The sequence below is a fragment of the Saimiri boliviensis genome, chromosome 19, assembly GCF_048565385.1.
Source record: "Saimiri boliviensis isolate mSaiBol1 chromosome 19, mSaiBol1.pri, whole genome shotgun sequence".
Classification (NCBI taxonomy): domain Eukaryota; kingdom Metazoa; phylum Chordata; class Mammalia; order Primates; family Cebidae; genus Saimiri; species Saimiri boliviensis.
Window position 1 is genome coordinate 27,394,787 of NC_133467.1, and position 16,087 is coordinate 27,410,873.

Below are 16,087 nucleotides of genomic sequence, written 5' to 3' on the forward strand. Positions count from 1 at the left end.
TAACACATGGGAGACAGCAGTGGCTGGCAGGAGCTTGCAGTACCTTCTAGGACACAGCGGAATCAATGGCAAGAGATGGTGGCATCCGGCAAGGATTGAATGGCCCCACTGGTGATGATGGCAGTGCCGGAAGAGGTGGCAGCAATTTCTGGGTGTGGAAAGAACATCAGCACTGCCTGGGGAAGCCAGTGACACTTGCTGGAGGCAGAGAGAACAGCGATATCCAGGATCCCCACAGGGCAGCTTGGGATTTACACCTGGATCCACGTGAGCTCTCTCTAGGGGGCTGCCAGCAATATGCGTGGTTGCACGTGCATGTGCGTATATGCTTGTGTGGTTACTTTGCATAAAGTCCTCCACAAACAGGTGCCAGAGAAATTTATATTATAAAGTTGAAAGCCTCATTGGTATCCACAAGAGAATAAGCCAAGAGTTAACTGGTCAGTAAAGCTAAGTTTCATCCTCCAGCCATAAGCATATTTTGAAGACGCTCTTAGCACTTTCAGTACAGAGTAACTGCAAGCCTTAAACTATGCAATGGAGCTGTGAAGTATGTAATGGAGTTTTTCATTTTTGAGAAAACAAAATGGAGTTAGAGGTTTTACAATTTACCTAGTATCTTAAAATCAGAAAGCGATAGAACAAAAAGCTACACCCAAGTCACTAGTCCTAGACCCCACATTTTAATACGATCGAATGTTCTCACGTGGGATGATGTCTCTACTCATAGGGATTCTAGAGTTGTCCACCTGAACAAGGAGCTGGGTGATTTGGGGAACATTTTTTTTGCACAAAGCAGACCTGAGATCTTGAGACACTGTGCAACATTGGGGAAATGTCATAGTTATTAATTTTTATAAAATATGTTAATAAGCTTCCCACTATTTCCTCTCATTATTCAGTGTTGCCTTTCTGGTTCTCTGACGCTTAACGGTGACAATGTGACCCAAAAATATCAGTGCCTGCAGGCTCCCTGACCCCTAGCTTATCTTCTTCCAACAGCTGGGACACTGGACCCCTGCCAAAGCCTCTGCTTCAGAGTCAGGGCAAATCATTCTCTCCTGTTTGGACATTTTTTAATACTTAAAAAAAAAAGTCGCATGCGCAAAAAGTATATAGGATTCAGTAAGCCCTCAACAAATTTTAATATCCTTCCTCTTCCTTGGATCTTCTCAAATTCTCTAAATATGGTTTTATCTCCTTAAAGGTAGAGAAGTATAAAGTTTATCAGTTGGATATTAGGGAAAAACGTCAACTCTCCAAGAGTACATCTACAAAGCAAGTCCCAGAAAATGCTCCATTTAGCCATTTAGAAATTAAAAATAAGCCATCAGGAGCCACCACTTCCTACTTAGCGGCCTGTGGCAGGCATTTCTAATTAAACAGCATTGACTCTTTTTTCCCTCCATACTCTTTCCTTTCTGATAAGGTGCAGCGCAGACCACTGTCCTACTCAGAATAGGTTAGGCAGCCACTAGCAATCATTTGGAGCTAGCACATGAAATGAAAGCTATTTTCCATGCCTGCTGAAGTTTATCAGTATAAATACTCAAATGAACCCCAACCTAGCAGTTCTAGGTTGAACTTATTCAACAATTTTTATCCGGGCAATTTGGTCTTTAACAGGTTTAAGTGAGTCACATGCGTCCAGGCTCAACCTTCTGAGGTCAGAAAACATTTGTGGGACCCTGGACACTCCACTCAGCTTCCCATGGAGCAGGTGTCATTAGGAATCTGCACTATTTTGGAGGACAGGGAGCACAAATTGTATAATGGTTTATTTCTGTAACTTTATAGTCATATTTGTAGCATTAAATAGCTCTATTACTTAGATGGTTCTAGGGACAGTTTAGAGCTTTTTCTACTTTTACCTCCAATAGAGGGAAAAATGGAGCTTTTTGCATAAATTGTTTAAAACTTTCAGTTTGAGGAGGAAAAAACCCGTAGTAAGAAATGGGTCACATATATTACAACTAAGTTTTCCAATTATGAACTTTTTAAACTTAATGACATGTCTTATATGTAATTCTGTAGATTGTCACTTCCCCCAAACTAATTATAGATAGCAGTTTATCAAACTTGCTAGCATGTTTTTATTTTCCACTATAAATCTGCTTATTTTGTATTAATAAAAATTCTGAAATCAATCCATTTGGGTTCGTAGTATACAGAACACACGTAACCATGTTAACTATTGTGTCTTCTTTCAAGTCTAAATGATTAATAAAACTTTTAAATTAAAAAAAGAGTTTGAAGAAAGAAAAAGTCTTGAAGTCATGCTAAAGCAGCAGACAAGCAGACAGCCGGCCCACATAATCACTGTGGTTGAAAAGAGACGTTTTGTAAACCAGAAGGAGGAACCACAAAACTTGGAGAGACAAGCAGAGCATCAGATCAGAACCTACAGGGAACAGCATGATGTGGGTAAGGATGAGGAGGTCAGATGTCAAGAGTTTGCAGTCCCACCCACACTGCTCTGTGTGTACCTGCTGTGGGGCCAGCTGCCTCTCTACACCTCAGGCTGATGCCACAAAGACATTTTGTACGATTTAACCTAAACCATTTCCCCTGCTAATCTCATCACTCATATGATCCAGGAATGTTGGTTAAAGAATCCAGAGACCTATATTTAAATTCCAATCCTGTGTTTCTTTATGGCTAATACGACCTTGTGAGAGCAGCCCAAATTTGCCAGCCTTGGTCCTATGTTTATATAGCGGTAGTCAAGACAAGCTGATCTCTAAGATCATTTGTCTTAAAAGTTTTACGATTCTGAGGTGGAAAGGTGGGGGGCAAGGGAGAAACTTGACTCTGGATGCCAAAAAGCAGGAATGAACACCTTTAGAACAGCCTAACAAAGCAGCACTGGAAATCATCTTGCTATTTAGCAGTATTTTGGCCGTTATACTTGGTTTTTACATTTGCCAGTTTGTGGCTAAAAATGATAATTTATCCATCAACATTTCTTTTCTGATCATTCCATAAAACCATTATAAATTCAACCAAATTCGATAACGTATTAGAGGTCCAATTCCTGGACTATTTCATACTTAATGCATTAGATTATGTAATAACAGATAAATAATTAAAGCTTTTACTGTGTGCCAGCTACTGTGCAAAGCATTTGTATTTATTAGCTTGCTTAATCCTCCCAACAAAGACATTCGTACTTTTATCCCTGGAAGGTGAAGAAACTGAAATTTAGAAGAATTAAGCCATTTGCTCAAGGTTACACAGCTAGTAAATATTTAGAGCTGGACTGTTAACTTAAGCAGTCTGAACCGGAGTCTTGGTAACCAAGGAAATGTGAGTGGTATAATATGCTTTATTTTAAAAAGTCTGTAAGATAGTCTTATAAATAATATAGAGTTTGTGCATATCACTTTTATATGTAGCATTTTTCATAAAATATCCTATAACAAAAATAACTGCTTGGAGGGCCTCTGGAAAGGAATGTCATACTACTGAGTGGCTCTGTGATGCCTTCAGCTGTGTGGCAAACACACAGAGTCATGGCAGTTTGAAGGTTATATGCTCTATGCTCTGCCTCCCTAATGCCAGGGTTGCTCCAGGATTTAGCCCCAGGGCTGGTGCACTGGGGGTACACAGGGAAAATCTGATCCTCCCTCAAGAATCACAGTAATCATCTCATGGGATCATGACCAGGAGAATGAATTTGTGCAGGCACACGTAGATACAAATCTGACAAGCACATTAAAGTGCCAGGGGAAAGAGAGAGAGAAACTATGATCCCTCAACAACTGCCCACATTTTCATTTTCAGTCTGCACTCCCTAAACTCTCATTATCTCTCCAACCCACTCCAGTATGACTCATCCTTCACTTCTCCACTGGAACTTGACTTCTTGTCCAGGGCACCAACAAGCTAGATCTTTGATATTCAAAGTGTGGTCAAAGGGCCAATAGCTTCAGCATTACCTGGCAGCTTGTTAAAAAAGCAGAGAAGCCTGGGCGTGGTGGCTCATGCCTGTAATCCAAACACTTTGAGAGGACGAGACAGGCAGATTGCTTGAGCTCAAGTGTTCAAGATCCGCCTGGGCAACATGGTGAGACCCTATCTCTACCAAAAAAAAAATAATAATAATAAAAAAACTAGCTAGGTTTGCTGGTGTATGCCTGTTGTCCCAGCTACTTGGGAGGCTGAGGTGAGAGGGTGGCTTGAGCCTGCAAGGTGAAGACTGCGGTGAGCCAAGATCATGCCAGTGCACTCCACGGAAGTGCCCCAGGTTTTGTCTTTGGCCCTCTTCCTCATCTGTACTGTTCCCAGGTGATTTTATCTAGTCCATTCTAACACTGATGACTCCGAACTTTATAAACCTCTGGCCTTAGCTCGAGACAGGTCTATACGTTTGCCTACTGGGTATAACTACTCAGATATAACTACTCAGAGTGAGAGCCTGTCTCAAAATAAATAAATAAATAAAAATTAAAAATAAGGAGTAGAGAATTGCAGAGTCCCTGCCCCAGCTCCAAAATATGATTTTAATAATTCCCAGGTGATCTCTATGCTTATTAAAGATTGAGAAACATTGACCAGGTCTTCCTAAAGCAAATGATCAATGTTCTTCCCTCATTGTTCTTTCTTAGTCACATGTGGCATGGTTGACCACTTTCATTCGTGTAACGTTTTGTTCTGGGCTTTGGTGCCGTCAGCCTTTCCTGGTTTACTTCCTCCCTCACTGGTCTCTCCTTCTCGGATTCCTTGCCTTGCCTTCTCCTTTACCTCTTTGCCTCCTCTACCACACTTCCCGACACTGAAGTGCCCCAGGTTTTGTCTTTGGCCCTCTTCTTCATCTATACTGTTCCCAGGTGATTTTATCTAGTCCATTCTAACATCGATGCCTCCAAACTTTATACTGTATCTATCTAAACCTCTGGCCTTAGCTCGAGACTGGTCTATACATTTGCCTACTGGATATAACTACTCAGATATCTAAGAAACACCTCAAAATTAACTTTACTAAAATAGAACAGTTGACCCCACACCCCACCCCTCCAAGTCCATTTGCTCAGGCCACAAATCCAGGAGGCATCCTCTAGTCTTCACTTTTCCTTATACTCCGCTTCCAAACCAATCTACCAGCAAGTCTTACGAAAATTATCTCCATAGTAAACCCGAAATCTGAACATTTCATTTTGTCCCCATTTTACAGCCCTATTCAATCACGGACTACTGCAAGACGTTTCTCGCTGTGTTCCTGCTTCCACTCCAATCCATTCTTCAAACAGCATCCAGAGAAATCGTTTGAACCAGAAATCAAAGTATAGTGCTTCTCTGCCTAAAACCCTGCAATGTCTTCCCATTGTAATAGCATTATATTAGAATACTTCTGGCTGCAGGTTACAAATACCCAGCAGAAAGTGATTTTATTTTACAACTCAATAATGCCAAAGGTCAGTGGCTCTAATGTTGGTTCGAGAGCTTGACAGTATCATTGAAAACCTAATCTCTTCCATCTGTTTGATGCATCATCTTCAGGGCAGCAGTGATGACGCACCTCATGAGTATAAGATGGCTGCTGCAGCTCCAAGTACTACATCCACACATGTCCAAAGGGAGGAAGAAAAGAATGTGCTTCACTTTATTAGAGTGGAGGAGAATCTTTCTCAAATGTGCTAAGCAGACTCTTCCTAAGATCCCAGAACTGAGTCACAGTCATTAGCTAGCCCTAAATTAATCAATGTTAAAGAGAAATGTCCAAGCGAATCACAATTCATTTCTTGGAGCAAGGGAAAAAGTATTCCTCCCCAGAGGATGTTGTGGTCTCATTTCTGAATGGGCAGGGGATCAGAAAGAGGGGAAAAGACAACAGTGTTCGTTCCACTTTCTGTGCCTGCAGTACCTGCTTTCCCACCTCATTGTTACTTCAGTGCTGCCTCATTCACGACCCTCCCACCACACTGATCCTCCTTCTGTCCCTCAAACTCACCACACTTATATCCTTCTCAGGGCCTTTGCACTAGTTATTTTTCTCCTTGAAGTGCTTTTCCACAGATGTTTGCACAGCTGCCTCCTCCTGCTCAGTTAAGTATCATCTTCTCCAAGAGGACATCCCTAGCCACCCTAAGTAAACGCAGTCCTTCCTTCCCACCTCCCTCCTCATTGGTCACTCCATGCTGCCTTGTTCCATTTTCTTTCTTCACAGTTATCTCTATCCAAAAGTATAATATTATGTGTTTATGTTGTCTATCTTTTGCCTCTAGAATGTCGATTCATTGTCAGTTATTTTGTCATTGCTCTGTCTCCAGTCCCTAAAGCAAGGCCTGATATTTGGTAGGTCCCAATCGATTCTTGTTGACTAAATGGCTGACTGTAACTCTGGAGAAATAACTCCACGTGCCTGCTCCTAAGGCTCTGCTGATCCGGCAGGCTCACAATCAGGCCAGCTCATAAAATGTAATTAGCCAAGTCAGTTAGAGAACGGAGGCTTCTAAAGGGATCTGTTTGTGGTCAGCAGGCTTTGTCCACTTCTCAATCTTGGGTGGCATCTTCAAGAAACTGTCTCTATTTATCCCTCTATCTATGTAAATATTGCTGAGTTAAGCCTATTTACCTGGGGAACCTTACATTAGAGACCCGAGCAAGTGAGTTACTGCAGCTCCACACGACGTCCTAAGTAAAAACAACACTGACGGCCAAGAGGCAGTTGTTCTAAAAGGCACAAAGGAGCCCCTTGAACGCGATTTTTTAAATTCTACTTAAATTTCCATTGGGGATAACAGCATCTCTACTTTTGTGCCAGGACAATAGACCTCAGCGAAGTGGAACTGTATGTTGTTTTGAGTAAACTATAAAGGAGATAAAAATGACCGGAAGAACCCTGAAGTCAGCTTCCTGTGCTTGGACATCACACAGACCAAGGCTTAAACCCAAAGTTTTCCAAGCCTTTCTGCTGCCTCGGAAGCCACTTAAAATCTCCCTGCACCTCAGCAGCTTCATCTATAAAGTGAGGCTCGAATCTCACAAAAATACCAGGGGGATTAAACTAGTTAATGCACGTGAAATGCTTGGCAGAGAGCAAATGCTCCATCTATCTTGGTCCCATTTCCTTCCAGGTTCTCCAGCAAGAAATGAGCCTTACTAAAAGCAGAGAAATCGAAGTCTGATCATTTATGCTATCAGCATACTCATACAATCTCAAAGGTGAAAAAAAATTAAAATTTGACTTCTAGTCTAACCACTACTTTTATTCACTAAAGTACCGCAGAATTTCTTTGAAAAACAACCTCCTGGGATACACAAAATGCCTGAAAATGAGCTTTTATTTCCAAAAATGTCTTTTCGATAATCTGATTTTGTGTGGAGCCTGATCTACCTCCTCTATTGTAATTCATGGAAGAGAGAGCTCAGCTTTGGAAAAATCCCGAAGATAATGTACCCGTAGCCCCATGCACAGTATCTAGAGCATGTCCTGGAGCACGCCTGGCTCATGTGCTGCCTGAACACCCACTGTGGTAGTCCAGACAGCTTACCAGGATGCTGCAGTGGGGATGCTAGTACTGCCTTCCCCACGGGAGAAACTGTTACCCACAAAGAAAGACACATTCGGTTTTCCAGTCCTCCCAAATCGCCCAAGGTTTTGTTCCTCAACAGCGAGTCAGGAGGTCAACTTCATTAGTCTGCCTTGATGACTAGTGTTCCTATGACTGGCACAAAGAACCTACACAGCAGTGTGGTCAGACAGCGATACCGAAAGGAGGCCAACGTGGCCCTCTCTGTTCTGCTAAGTATCTCTTTGGTAGCATGTGACAAGTTGCTGAAACTTTTTAGGCTTCAGCTTTCACATTTGTAAAATGAGAACGTAGGACTTGATAAGAGTCTCTAGAAGTTCTTTCCATTTCTAAATTTGTATGTATATCAATATTCCATGTATTTTTTTCTCTTATCTGGTCTTGGTTTTCAACAGAAGGGAAATTCAGGGTAGAAGGTCTGAGGGTTAAGGCTGCTAATAAAAACCACAAGTAGCCCCTAGTATTTACAGATTAATTAAATTTCATTAATATTTTCACATGAAGTAACGCATATTGTGAAATTGCTTGGTGTCAGAAAATAGGGAGACAGAAAGAAATTTCAGGCTTCAATGATACCCTTAAGGACGTTATAGACTAATTGTAGGAAGAGATGAAGAACAATGCAATAATCCACAGGCTAAGTGCCATAATGGTGACGGCCCCGGTTGATTAAGAAGAACACTAAATTTAAGGTCAGAAAGATTTGGTAAAAAACTGAGTTGTACCACCTACCGGGTCTGTGAACTTGAGAAATCAACTTATGCTGATAGGAAGGCAGTAATACCCACCCCATAGGATTAATTAAGTATACTTCATTCAATTAAGTAAAGCACCTAGTACCCTCTTGGATAAATCTTGAACACTTAACCTGCACTAAATCCTATGCAAAGTTTAGAAAATGCAGGTGATGAAGTTCTGTTTTCAAGGAGTTTACAACCCAGTGGGTAAAACATCCACAATCACAACCACAACCACGAGAACCATTAAAAAAAAAAAAAAAAAAAAAATTCAAGCAATTACAGTCAGTATAATGAGTACTACCAAGGTTTGAGCACCAAGAGCTCTGTGAACACAGAGAAGAAGCTCCTAACCTGTTCTCCGTGATTAGGGAAGGGCTTCTTAGAGGAAACTGACATCTAAGATGAGACATAAAAAAGAGAAGACCTTATCTAGGTAAAGAAGAATAGAATATATAGAGTAATTATATCTGTTTGTTTATTTAGTTTTGTTTTTGCAGCACGTGCAAAGACCTGGTAGAAGGAGAGGGTGCAATGCCTTTCACAAATGCAAAGTATTCTAGTTCAGTATCGTAGAGAAGATAGACTGATGGAATAGATAGATTAATAGAGGAGATGACACATAGTAAAATGTATGGACTGATAGAAGAGCCGATACTGGAGATAAAAATTATTTTTGAAGCCATAGTAAGAGTTTGGATTTTAACTTATGATCCTGGGGATCAGCAAAGGATATCATGCAGCAGACATCACGATACGGTTCCAACATCAGAAATATCATTGAGGATACAGAGTGGAGAGATTTCAGGGAAGCACAGGAAGTCTCTGAAAATAATTCGGGTTAGATAATAGTCTAGAAGAAGAAAGTGACAGTGAGGAGGAGAGTAGTAGGTGAATTGAAGAAAGGTTTGTGATGAAGAACTGAAAAGACCTAATACTGCCTAGACATGGGTGGGTAGGGATGGGAGAAACACTAGTGAAAAGAGAGTACCAGGTTTTGGTTTTTGGTAATGGGCAAATGACAGTGCCACTGGCTGCATTTTGTTAGAATTAAAAAACAAATTCAGTTGTGGATACACTGTGTTTTGGTGAAGCAGAAGATTGCCTAACACAGAAGCCAACACATAGTATATCCACAGTCATTCAGAAATACTTGTTGAACACCTACTATGTGCTAAACACTGTGCTGAAACCTAGAAATATAAAAATAAATACATTTTAGCAGTCCTTGTCTCAAGGATGTCAGAGTTTCATGAGACATCAGATATGGAAACAAATAATTTTATAATATAGCCAAGGTGAGGAATGTCATGGAAAACAAACGTATTCATGGTAAAAAGTATACTAAATGAAATTTCTCAAGCAGTAAGTAACAGCTAGAGGAGAAGCAGACAGCAGAGGGCTCCATTGGTGAGAAGACTTGTGATAAAGCTAAGGCAGTTTTAAAAGAAGGGTCCATTTTAAGCAAGGAATAAAAAAGTCTGTTAGGCAGAGAGAGCAAAGTGAGCAAAAGTGAGGAGTAAGACAGTGTTTGGCATGTTTGAAGGATAGTACCTAGAAAAGTTTTACTGGTCCAGAGGGCTGTTAAGTGGGAGCATGGGGATAAGCCTAGGGAGGCAGAACCTTATGGTCTTTGCCTATGATTTTACACCTGCAGCCTGGACTTCACTCAGTTCCAAACTTGTACACTGAGTGAGACTTGGCATCTCCCCTTGGATAGCTAACAGGTAAAGGCAACAAGCCTAAAACTGATTTCCCCCGCTCTAAAGCATGATCTTCCTGGAGTTCTCTCCATATCAGAAAATGTCAACTTCACACTAATAATTTGTTCAGATAAAAAAATATTGGCAGCATCTTTGCCTACCCTCTTTCCTGCCAGGCCATGTGCAACTCACCAGCAAAACCTATTACCTAAGGATGATGTCTGCAAAAATAGAAACTAAGGACCTCTGAAAATTCTGTCCTCCATAAAAGCAACGAGAACACTGGCAATTGATTTATCAGAATTAACTTTTTTAGAACCATGACATTAACTAAAATTTTACAGCACCTAGCAATGGAGATCAAAAATACACGAAGCAAACTGACAGAACTGAAGGGAGAAATAGACAATTCAAAAATAATGATTTGAGACATCAGTACCCCACTTTCAATAATAGACATAACAAATGGATTAATAAGGAACAATAATGTTAATTCTTGAACAATACCGTGAACCAACTAGAGCTAACAGCCATCTGTAAAACAGCCCACTCAACAACAGCAGAATACACATTCTTCTCAAGTGCCTATGGAACACTCTCCAAAATAGATATGTTGGCCCATAAAGTAAGTCTTAGTAAGTTTTAAAACACTGAAATATACAAAGTATGTTCACTGAACACAATGGAATAAAATTAGAGATCAATAACCGAAGGAAATTTGAGTAATACACAGATATGTGGAAATTAAAATATTTCTAAGTAATCAATAATAATATAAATAGTCAATAAATCATAAAGAAATCTTGAAAATGCTTTGAGATGAACGAAAATGGAAGCTTAACATACTAAAACTTGTAGAACACAGCCGAACTACAGCTTAAAGGGAAATTTATAGCTGTAAACACCTATATTTAAAAGAAGAAAGATCTCAAATCAGTCACCTAACTTTTCACCTTAAAACACTAGTAAATGGAGAACAAATTAAATCTAAAGCAAACAGAAGGAAAAAATAACAACAGAGGAGAAATAAATGAAATAGAGAATCGACAAAACCAAGAAAAGAGACAATCAACATTTCAAAATGTTCTTTAAAAATACCAAGAAAATTAATAATCTTTTAGCTAGCCTGACCAAGGAAAAAGAAGACTCAAATTACTAAAAGCAAGAATGGTGAGACATTACTATTGATCATACAGAAACAAAAAATAACTATAAGGGACTAGTATGAATAATCACACGCTAACAAAATAGGTAACTCGGATGAAGTGGATACAAGCCTAGAAACACACAACCTACCAAAACAAAGTCAAGAAGAAATAGAAAATCTAAATGGATTTATAACAAGAAATTGCAATTAGTAATTTAACAATAACTTACCACAAAGAAAAGCCAAGACAAAAGCTGGGCATAGCGGCCTGCACTTGTCATCTCTGCTACTCAGGAGGCTGAGATGGGAGAATTGCTTAATCCGAGGAGTTTGAGGCCAGCCTGTGCAACACGGTGAGATCCACCTTTAAAAAGAAAAGGAAAAAGAGTCTCAGGAAAGGTGGTGTCACTGGTGAATTCTGTCAGACATTTAAAAAGGCTAACATCTATCCTTCCAAAAAATAGAAAAGGAAAAAGTTCCCATCTTATTCTACAGGGCAGTATTATCCTGATGTCAAAATCAGAACAGGCCATCACAAAAAAAAAACCTATAAAACAATGTTCCTTACGAATAGAAACATAAAAATAGTTAACAAAATATCGGCAAACTAAATCCGGCAGAATATTAAAAGAATTACACATGATGACCAGGTGGAATTTATTCTAGCAATGTTAGGTTTTAAATACAGAAACCAATAATGCACCATACTACTAACTAAGGAAACATAAATCACATGATTACATCAACTGATGCAGAAAAAGTACTTAACAAAATTCAACACACTTTATGATTTAAAAAAACACTCATAAACTAGGAATAGAAGAGAACTTTATTAATCTGATAATGGACATCAATGAAAAACACAACTTGCATCATACTGTAATGGCAAAAGATGGACTGTTTTCCCCCTATGATCGGGAACAAGATAAGGATTTTTACTCTTGACAGTTTCATTCAACATTGCACGGGATATTATAACCAGAGCAATTAGGCAGGAAAATTTAAAAAAGAAAGGCATACTGATTGAAAGGGAAGAAGTAAAACTCTCTATTTGCAAGGATGTAATTTGGTAAATAGAAAATATTAAGGAATCCATGAAAAAACTATTATTGCTAGTAAACAGATTCAGGAAGATTGCAAGATACAAGCTTAAAACACTAAAACTTAGTGTTTTTCCATACAATGACAGTGAGCAATTCACAAATAGCATTAAGAAAACAAGGCTGGATGCAGAGGCTCACTCCCGTAATCCCAAAGTACTTTAGGAGGCCAAGGCGGGCGGATCACTTGAGGTCAGGAGTTCAAGACCAGCCTGGCCAGCATGTTGAAACCCTGTCTCTACTAAAAATAGAAAAATTAACCAGGCATCATGGTGCATGATTGTAATCCCAGCCTCTGAATCAAGAGAATCTCTTGAACCCTGGAGGCGGAGGTTACAGTGAGCTGAGATCACACCACTGCACTCTAATCTGGGTGACAGAGCAAGACTCCAACTCAAAAAAAAAAAAAAAAAAAAAAAGAAAATTACATTTACAATAGTATCAAAAACAATAAAATTCATAGAAATCCGTTTAACAAAAGAAGTGTAATGAAAACTATAAAATATCATTGAAATAAGGCAAAGAAAATCTAAATTTAAAAACATTCTGTGTTTGTGGATTACGACACTTGATATTATTAAAATGACAATACTTTCCAAATTGCAGATTCACTGCAACCCTTATCACAACTCCAAAGACCCTTTTTGCACATATGGAAGAGGGGGGATCTTAAAATTCATTCAGAATTCCAAGGGACCTCAAATAACCAAAACAATCTTGGAAAAGAAAAGCAGATGACTTACACTTTCTTTGAGTTCAATCCTACTACAAAGCTACAGTAATCGAAGCAGTATGTTGCTAGCATAATGCTGGATGTATGGATGAAATAGAATCGAAAGTCCATTTATTAAAAACCCATTTATTTATGGTAAACTGACTTTTTAAAAGGGTGTCGATACCATTCAATAGTGAAACAATAGTCTCTTCTACAAAAGGTGCTCGGACATCTGGATACTTACATGCAAAAGAATGAAATTGAACCCTATACTAGTCAGAATTCTCCAAAGAAAAAGAACCAATAGAACGAACGAACACACACACACACACACACACCAGATAGATATAGATACATGTAAAATGAGATATTATTATAAGGAATTGGCTCATGTGAGTATGAAGATTGAGAAGTACCAAGGTCAGCCATCTGAAAGCTGGAGACCTGGGAAAGGCAGTGGTACAATTTGGAGGCCTAAGAGCCTGAAAGACACCTGAGAACCAGGAGTACTAAGAGCAGGAGAAGATTGATATCCCGGTTCAAGCAGTCAGGCAGAGAGCAAATTCAGCCTTCCTCTGCCTTTTTGTTCTATTCAGGTCCTCAATGGAATAGATGATAACCACCCACATTGGGAAGCGCCATCTGCTTTACTCAGTCCACCAATTCAAATGACATTCTATTCCAGAAACACCTTTCACAGCCACAGCCAGAAATCCTGTTTAAGCAGCTATCTAGCCATTCCCTGACCCAGTGAAGTTGACGCATAAAATTAACCATCACAGGAAAGCCTATGTCACACCATATAAAAATAAGCTCAAAATGTATCAAACACTTTTAGAATAAGAAAAATATAAAACTCTTAGAAGAAAACATAGAAATAAATCTTTATAACCTTGAGTTTGGCAATGGTATCTTAGATATGATACCAAAAGCAACAATGAAATACTAGATAAATTAGATTTCATCAAAATTACAAGCTTTTCTGCTTCAAAGGTTACCATCAAGAAAGCGAAAAGATAATCCATAGAATGGAAGGAAATATTTGCAAATTATATCTAAAAGGGTCTGGCATACCCAAGACTTGTAAAGAACTCTTAGAGTTCAACTATAAAAATACAAATAAACCAACTCAAAAAATGGGTAAAGAATTAGAATACATGCCTCTCTATGAAAGATCTACAAGTGGCCAATAAGCACATGAAAACATGCTCAACTTTATTAGTCATTAGGGAAATGCAAATCAAAACCACAGTGAGATACCATTTCACACACATGAAGATGGCTATAATAAAATGATATATAATAACAAGTGTTGGTGAAAATGTGGAGAAACGAGCTGCCATACATTGCTGGTGGAAATGTAAAATAGTAAAGCCACTCTACCAGACAAAGAGGAGCTGGTACCATTCCTTCTGAAACTATTCCAAACAATCCAAAAAGAGGGAATCCTTTCCAAATCATTTTATGAAACCAACATCATCCTGATACCAAAACCCAGCAGAGACTCAGCAACAAATGAAAACTTCAGGCCAATATCCATGATGAACATAGATGCAAAAATCTTCAAAAAAAAAATACCAGCAAACCAATTGCAACAGCACATCAAAAAAAGTATCCACCAGCATCAAGTAGGCTTCATCCCGGGGACACAAGGCTGCTTCAACACACACAAGTCTGTAAATGTAATTCACCACATAAACAGAACCAAAGACAAAAACCACATGATTATCTCAATTGATGCAGAGAAGACCTTCGACAAAATTCAACAGCCGTTTATGCTAAAAAACCCGCAATAAACTAGGTATTGATGGAACGTATCTCAAAATAATAAAAGCTACTTATGACAAACCAATAGTCAATATCATACTGAATGGGCAAAAACTGGAAGCATTTCCTTTGAAATCTGGCACTAGACAAGGATGCCCTCTTTCACCACTCCTGTTCAATATAGTACTGGAAGTACTAGCCAGAGCAATGTGGCAAGATAAAGAAATAAAGGGTATTCAAATAGGAAAGGAGGAAGTCAAATTGTCTCTATTTGCAGACATGATTGTATATCTAGAAGACTCCATTTTCTCAGCCCAAAATCTCCTGAAACTGATAAGCAACTTCAGCAAAGTCTCAGGATACAAAATCAATGTGCAAAAATCACAAGCATTCCTATACACCAGTAACAGACTTAAATAGAGCCAAATCAAGAATGAACTGCCAGTCACAAAGGCTACAAAGAGAATAAAATATCTAGGAATATAAAACAAGGAACATAAAGGACTTCTTCAAGGAGGACTACAAACCACTGCTCAACAAAATTAGAGAAACAGTCATTAGAGTGAATCGCCAAGCAACAGAATGGGAAAAAATGTTGGCAGTTTACCCATCTGACAAAGGGCTGATATACAGAATCTACAAAGAACTAAAACAGATTTACAAGAAAAAAACAAGCCCATTCAAAAGTGGGCAAAGGATATGAACAGACACTTTACAAAAAAGGACATACATGAGGCCAACAAACATATGAAAAAATGCTCATCATCACTGGTCATTAGAGAAATGCAAATCAAAACTACATTGAGATACCATCTCGTGCCAGTTAGAATGGCGATCATTAAAAAATCTGGAGACAACAGATACTGGAGAGGATGTAGAGAAATAGGAACACTTTTACACTGTTGGTGGGACTGTAAGTTAGTTCAACCATTGTGGAAGACAGTGTGGCAATTCCTCAAGGACCCAGAAATAGAGATTCCGTTTGACCCAGCAATCCCATTACAGGGTATATATCCAAAGATTATAAATCATTCTACTATAAGGACACATGCACACAAATGTTCATTGCAGCACAGTTTACAAAAGCAAAGACTTGGAACCAACCCAAATGCCCATCGATGATAGACTGGACAGGGAAAATGTGGCACATATACACCATGGAATACAATGCAGCCATTAAAAATAATGAGTTCATGTCCTTTGTAGGGACATGGATGACCCTGGAAACCATCATTCTCAGCAAACTGACACAAGAACAGAAAATCAAACACTGCATGTTCTCACTCATAGGTGGGTGTTGAACAATGAGAATACATGGACACAGGGAGGGGAGCATCACACACTAGGGTCTGTTGGGGGAAATAGGGGAGAGACAGCAGGGAGTGG